This window comes from Octodon degus, unplaced genomic scaffold (genome assembly GCF_000260255.1).
Source record: "Octodon degus isolate 3935 unplaced genomic scaffold, OctDeg1.0 scaffold00093, whole genome shotgun sequence".
In the NCBI taxonomy this organism is placed as follows: Eukaryota; Metazoa; Chordata; class Mammalia; order Rodentia; family Octodontidae; genus Octodon; species Octodon degus.
In genome coordinates this window covers 6,158,823-6,166,286 of record NW_004524669.1, presented here as the reverse complement: position 1 = coordinate 6,166,286, position 7,464 = coordinate 6,158,823, and the positions used below count along the sequence as shown (strand labels likewise).

Here is a 7,464-nt window from a genome sequence, read left to right as displayed (position 1 = left end):
ATCAAAGTATCACTGTCTCTGTTTATTAGTAACATGTTAATAACAGCATTAGAAGCTATGTTGGATCACAAAATTCTCATACTGGAAGACAGGTCTTTTACCTATCCTGAGTCAATCATTAATCTCTCCTTCACTTTCCTTTTTATTTATTTTGTATTTTTTTAGTATAGGGTCTCACTATGTAGATTAGACTCCTAGTGATCTGCCTGTGATCAGCCTCCCAAAGAGCTGGGATTATAGGTATGGGCCTCCATGCCCAGTCTCAATTGCCATCTCAGTGCGCCCTGGGGACAGGGCCAGCACAGCACACCTGGGATCGAACCCTGGCCGCTGTGCCTGCCTAAGCAGGAGCTTTAATCCACTGAGCTATTTGGCCAGCCTTCTCCCTCATTTTAAAGCTGCCTCTCGAGAGCGGAAGTTACTCCATGAGGCAGTGGCGACAGTGGCGGCGAGAGGATGAACAACAAATTCGACGCCTTGAAAGATGATGACAGTGGAGACCATGATCAGAATGAAGAAAACAGCACACAGAAAGATGGTGAGAAGGAAAAAACAGAACGAGACAAGAGTCAGAGCAGCAGTAAGAGGAAGGCTGTTGTCCCTGGACCGGCAGAACATCCCTTGCAGTACAACTACACTTTCTGGTACTCCAGGAGAACCCCAGGCCGTCCCACCAGCTCACAGAGCTATGAACAGAATATCAAGCAGATCGGCACCTTTGCCTCTGTGGAGCAGTTCTGGAGGTTTTATAGCCACATGGTACGTCCTGGGGACCTGACAGGACACAGTGACTTCCATCTCTTCAAAGAAGGAATTAAACCCATGTGGGAGGATGATGCAAATAAAAATGGTGGCAAATGGATCATTCGGCTGTGGAAGGGCTTGGCCTCCCGGTGCTGGGAGAATCTCATCCTGGCCTTGCTGGGAGAACAGTTCATGGTTGGGGAGGAGATCTGTGGGGCTGTGGTCTCTGTCCGCTTCCAGGAGGACATTATTTCCATATGGAATAAGACTGCCAGTGACCAAGCAACCACAGCCCGAATCCGGGACACACTTCGGCGCGTGCTTAACCTACCTCCCAAATACAAAACTCACACCGACAGCATCAAAATGCCAGGCAGGCTGGGCCCCCAAAGGCTCCTTTTTCCAAACCTCTGGAAGCCGCGGTTGAATGTGCCATCACCCTCTCCCTCTCTGGATGGCACCATCATTGAAGCTGGCATCATCGGAGTCCCTTGTTCTGTTGGTGTGCCTCCTGGAAGACCCTTCTGTGCTGGACAAGAGGAATGGAAGAGCATGTTATGTTTTGAGTACAGGCTGACTCACAGCAGCTACGACCACAGCTGAGATCACAAATAAACGGTGCTAAACTAAAAAAAAATAAATAAATAAATAAATAAAAATAAAGCTGCCTCTCTCCCTGATCCTCTTCATATACCTTGGCTGTTCATAATTTTCTTCTTAGTCTTTTCTTTCTTCCCTGTGGAGCTGAATCTTGGTGGAAACACTCTGGCCAACTAATTCTTGTATAAGGAATTGTGTCTTCTAGCTCCCATGAGTACCTGGCATGCGCCATGGAGCCTGAGATGGAATCTCCTTATCTCAGCATTGTTACAAATGGAATAATTGGTCATAAAAATTATGGAGTGTGTTGGAGAAGAAATAGCACACACACTCATTATAATTCTTACTAAGCTTCTCCTGGCTAAATTTTCATGTTTCTCTATCTCCCTCTTGTCACCAATATCCCCCCTACCTTCAAGTGTACAAAATACTGAGTCTTTCCTAGAAAGATGTTCAGGACAGAATAGACTCAGCCATACAGTTTTGTCAGAACTTTGTGCAACTGAACCAATGTAGCCTGGCCTAAAAGTTAAGGAGGTTTTTAAAAAATATATAAATATATACTCCTTTCATAAAAGAACTAACTGCAAAGGAGTCAACCTCTCAGATGCCTTCCGAACTAGAAAGGTTGTGATTTCCTTAGATTCTGTCCTCACCATCTAGTCTACACTGACATTGGCATTAAGATAGAAAGAAGAGGAGAGTCCACTCTTGCCTGCAGGAAGGCGGACGAGAAAACAATGAGCACGTTTAGGACACAAATACTGAGCCAAATGCTACAGTAAGAGCCAGCTGGTATTTTATACCAGCTCTGGTGATAATAACCAATCCATGCCATCCCCAGAAGAGCAGTGAATGATATGATTCAAACGAATGAAATGCTGAAACTATGTTCTGAAAGACCTAGGCTATGACCCCATTCCTGGTCCTTGTCACCAGGTCCCTGGGCCTCAGCCTGCCATTTCCAGTCATGCAGCAATACTCAAGCACTAGATACCAGCTAGAGGTAAAATTCAAAGGAGACTGCTTCCAAGGGTAAGTACCTCTGAACGTGACAAGAGATGCACGCGAGGCCTCCACTTCAGAAATCACCACTAGGAAACCAAAAAATACTTCTCTCCTCCAAAATAACAATATCCAGAGACCTAGAGGCCTGGAAAAGTGTGGCAAGGATTCAGAGTAATCTTTACCCATAACTTTGGGGAAACAGATCTCTTAGTTACAACTTTTTCCCTCCCTGCTTTATAGACCACGGAGCTCAGCTTGCTCACACTTTGCCTTTTATTTCCTTTATAATCCCTTCCTGCCCTCGAAAGCAATAAGGCAAGTGGATCCCGACATTCTCTCCTCAAGGTAGCCGAGGAGGGCAAGACACTAGCTAAAGAATCCAAACTCCCACTTCACAGTTTTGGCCTCAGTGCGTCACAGCTCTAACCATGAAGTGGGAGAACAGGGGAAGACATTCTCCGCTCCCCTGGATTCCCAGAGGAAGGAACAGAAAAGGGGTAGGCTGGCGGTGAGCCAAGCAGACGCAGACTGGCTCCAAGTATTCCCAGCTCTGGACTCAACTTCTTGGAGTGAGAGTAAAGAATGAGACCAGACGATTGCTATGTGAAGAACAGGTTTGACTCCCACACCCTGTCTCCGCTCTTCGTGTCTCTCCTCACTCCCTCTCAGTGGGGTGAGGAAGAAGGAGAGAATTACACCCGCTCCTCAGCCATTCCCAGCCACAGTCAAACCTCCTACAAAAGATGAATCAGCACCAGCCAGGGACACAGAAACTAGAAGGTTATTTTGAGAACTGGAGTCCTGCTTCTCCCTTGGGCTTCAGTGACAAATGTCTGTTTGGCTAAAAGGTGCTTAATTCCAGGGAAACACCTTGAGCCAACCTGACGGTACATTTCCAGGGGCTCTACCTCTATTTGGCCTTTTGCAAGACAGATAGCTAGGGAGTTTGTTGCTGTGTAAGTCTTGAGCCTTTGCCTTGAGGACACTGATCCCAGACCCTCTTGGCTTTAGAGAGTCAATTCCCAGCTTTCCTGGCAATACTGTTAGAAATTCATATATCCAAAGCCATGAAATATCAGTCTTCCCCTTCCCCAAAATATCCACACACTATGAATGAAATCTGAAGATATTACTTTTTACTCATAAACACTTTCAAAATAAATCATCCATTACCCCTCCTACAGCAGTGATTCTCAGACTTTCATGTACATGCCAGTCATCTGGAGGTCATGTTAAAATGTAGATTCGTAGGGCCAGCGAGATAGCTCAGCAGACTAAGTGCCTGCGTAGGCAAACACAGGGACCTGGGTTCGATCCTCAGCACCCAGGTCACACCAGCCCCGATCCTGGGTGCGCTGAGAGGACCACCAACACCCAGTGTGGCGGCGCATGCCTGTAATCCCAACACTGGGGATCACTATGAGTCCGAGCAGCGTACTGAGACCCTGTACCAAATTCTTTTTTTAAATATGAGATTCTTATTCAGCAGGTCAGGGGCAGAACCTCATGTTCCGCATTTCTCACGTGTGCCTGAGTAATGTTAATGCCACTAGATGCTGCACCATACTCTAAGTAGTGAGGCTCTAGAACAGAACACACTGAACTAGGAATAGATTCAGTGGATGCCTTGAGGGTGTCTCTGATCTGAGAGGGACATAAAACACAGATAAAATAAGAACAGTAAAAAAGCAAGCAGGCAGAATACTACACATAGTCTGGGAAAAGGTGAGGTCATATAATAGAGGCTGGGGCATTTTAGGACATGAGAATGGAAAGGAATATGAAAGCATGGGCCAATTGGACTGAGAGGAAGTGTGGGGAGGGCCACACACACAAAGAAAGGATCAGAAGGGGAAAGTGACTCCTGTGAGGGCAGGGACTCAGAACTCTGAGAGAAAGAGACTCTGAACGGACAAGTGATAGAAGCTTGTTGGAATGAGGCCGCAGGCCCTGGTGGAGAGGGTCTTGAGTATCAGTCCGAGAAGCCGAGATTTAATGAAGGAAACAGAGCCTCTGTGGTCAGAATGGTGCTTTAAGAAGCAGAGTGAAATCATAATAGAGGAAGGGTGCCAAGAACGGCGGCAAAGGGTAAAAGGGAGCTGGTGTTTAATGGGCACAGACTTGCAGTTGGAGAAGATGAGAAATGCTGGAGATGGATGAGGTGGTGCTTGCGTGACAATGTGAATGCACTTAGTGTCACTGAGCTGCACACCTCAAAATGGTTAAAATGGTACACTTTATGTTTTATATATATTTTACCACAGAAAAAATTGTAGTGGAGGCAGAGGCCAGAAGAAGACGGCACCACTATATAAAAGGACTAAGCCTCCTCTAGGCTGAGCACATGATGAAAAATGGGCTTCTTGGAGTAACGATAAACTCTGGAACCATCTCCCAGTCCCTCCCTCTCCCCACTAGCACCATATAGGTTGCTTATGTTTTTAAGGATTTGAAAGAAAAACAACCACATTACAAATAGGTTTCTGTTGTGCCTTTGTGCCCAACCTGTTCATCCTGTATCATTAGGAGCAACTCTGCAGGCAATGTGTGTGTCTCCTCACAGGTGAAAGAGCTGGTTCTGATGGGGGAAGGCAAGCTCTTAAAATGCCCAGGCCAAGTCCTTGGGAACATGCAGCTGTTTTCTGGCTCTGCAAAGACATCAGAAGAAAAAGAATGAGCTGAACTAGTAGAGAATGAAAACAAACTGTGAAAAGAATCTACAAAAAAAAAAAAAAAAAAAAAAAAAATCTACCAACTATCAGAGTGGGAAGCGTTCCCAAAAAGAAAATAATGGCTATATGAAGAAGCCCAAGAAGCCAAGCAAGAGCTTGGCTTTAAGTAGGGACATAAAAGTCATGGGGATGGGGGTACATGTAGCTCCCATGTAGCTAGAAAAGGGCCTACAAACAATAGAAAATTAGCATAGTGTATAGAAGTTTCTACCAAGCCCAGGCTGTAAACAAATAAACTTGCCTTAAACAATGAGCCTAAAGCTCATAGACAACTGGAAGAAATTCTCAATAGGCTTATGAGGGACTAAAAAGAGAACCAAAAACATTTTCCTGAAGGTAACTAGAGGCAGGCGGAGGTGAAAGGACAATCAGGAAAGTCAAACAGCTGTCTGAAACGTGTTCTGCGGATCCATGCAGTGCAGAAGCAACAGAGTGATGCCCTGACACAAGAAGATGGGCCCAGACAGCCAGGACTCCAAATTGCTGCCCATCCTGAGATCCAGCAAGTTGTCAGCCCCAAGCAGCATCTGCCTTTGCTTTCTGCCTCCACCCTCTGTGGGTAATGGAGTGAATCAAGACAGCTGCTCTTAAGTCATTACTAAGAGAAGGGCTTGATGACATTTTCTGACTCAAGACAACCTAGTTAGACTCTTAATTTCTCTTGGAAATCCATCATCCAGGATCAAGCTTCACTACCACTCTCCCATGTAATCCTCAGACTCCTCCCGGGTCCTTCTGGCAATTCCCATCTCTAGTGATAATGCATTGTGACATTTTCACCCTAGGCGGCTAAAAGTTCCTTTCAGAAACCTTCCTTCAGTCTCTACCACTACTACAGTGAAAGGCATTGCTTTTTTCCAAGAAACTTTTTATTAAAGGGACTTGGATCTTACTGACTACAGAGATCAAAGAATGGCTTCTATAAATAATGAATGAATAAGAAAGAGACTAGGGACTGGGGAGATTGCTCAGTAGAATAAGTGTTTGCCTGGCAAGCACAAGGACCTGAGTTCAATCCCTGGTAAAAAAAAAAAAAAAAAAAAAAAAAAAAAAAAGAAAGAAAGAAAGAAAGAAAGAAAGAAAGAAAGAGACTAAAAAAAGAAAGAAAGAAAGAGACTAAAGATTGAGGCAATTCAGAATTTTCTAAAGTTATCTTCTGAGAGGCCACGGAGATAGCTCAGCAGTCTAAGTGCCTGCCTGGCAAGTACATAGACTGGGTTCACTCCCTGGTAACACATGCTGTGCAGGCTGTACAGTGGGACCCTGTACCAACTACATAAATTTAAAAAAAATAAAGTTATCATCTGAGCTGTTCTATTTATAGGAGAAAAATACCTCTCCTACATTTTTTAACTGAAAAGCTAAGAGGGAATCTTTTCTAACATACCTATAAGACTATTGCAAAAATTATTTCAACCAAGCTTCACAGACACCCCAGAATATGAAAAAAGCATTATAGTGATGCTCACTTCAGAAAAAGATAAGGGTATGGGTGAGTAAACTAAGGGCAAAGAATAGCCTGAACTTCAAGAGTAACTAAGGTTAGGCACTGTGAAGAACTTGACCATCTTCAGGAATTATGAAACACTGGAATTCACCACTCAGGGTATATGAGTCAATCCAACTTGTCACAGCTGAAAGAGGACTTTGGGAAAAGAGGCTAAGGAACTCCACTTGTGGAGTTCAAGCTGTATCAAAAGGCTCTAGAATTTGTGTGTCTTCACTGGATCTTCAAACTTCTTCCAAGAGCTGAGAATCTGAGCTCAGAGCTACCCGAAGGGCCTGGCATTTAATAGGTACTCAATAAATATGTTTTGAAAGAAAGAGTTGGGAGCAAAAGATAGGAAGGAAAGGCTGTGGAACATTGCAGGGCAATAGACAGAGTTGAGAAGAAACTAAAAGGAGATATGGGGCCAGGGAAATAGCTCAGTGGCACAAGTGCCTGCCTGGCAAGCACAAAGTATGTATAAACAAATAAATGAGTTAAGTGTACTGGGGAAGGGTATTGAAGCACAGTAATACAGAAGAAGGAAAACAGCCATTGGAGGGACACAGAACTAGGGGGTGGCCACTGGCAACCACAGAACTAGGAGCTACCAGTACACCAGTGGAAACAGAGAAAAAGCAGGCTCACAGAGAAGGATGCTGGGAAATTGTGCAAGAGCACAAACCCTCCCATAGTCCCAACACTTGGTGCCTCCTGTTGGAGGAGGTAACTCCTCTAGAATCCTGTATGTCAGGAGCTACATTGGATGCTAAGGATCTGATGAATAAAAAGAACTTAGCACAACACAGACAAGCAAGGGATATATATTTGTTCAGCAAACATCCTGTAGCAAATATCCAAGGATGGAGGAGCCAGCTTTGGCAACTGCTTCAC

General features: G+C 44.6%; 1 pseudogene across 1 annotated transcript; it reads left to right on the top strand.

Annotated features, from left to right (window-relative positions):
* The first annotated feature begins 433 nt into the window (after positions 1-433).
* Positions 434-1,369, top strand: LOC101592707 (annotated as a pseudogene). Its single transcript, XR_001117222.2, has one exon. The product of XR_001117222.2 is annotated as a eukaryotic translation initiation factor 4E type 2 pseudogene (transcript).
* Positions 1,370-7,464: the final 6,095 nt, after the last annotated feature.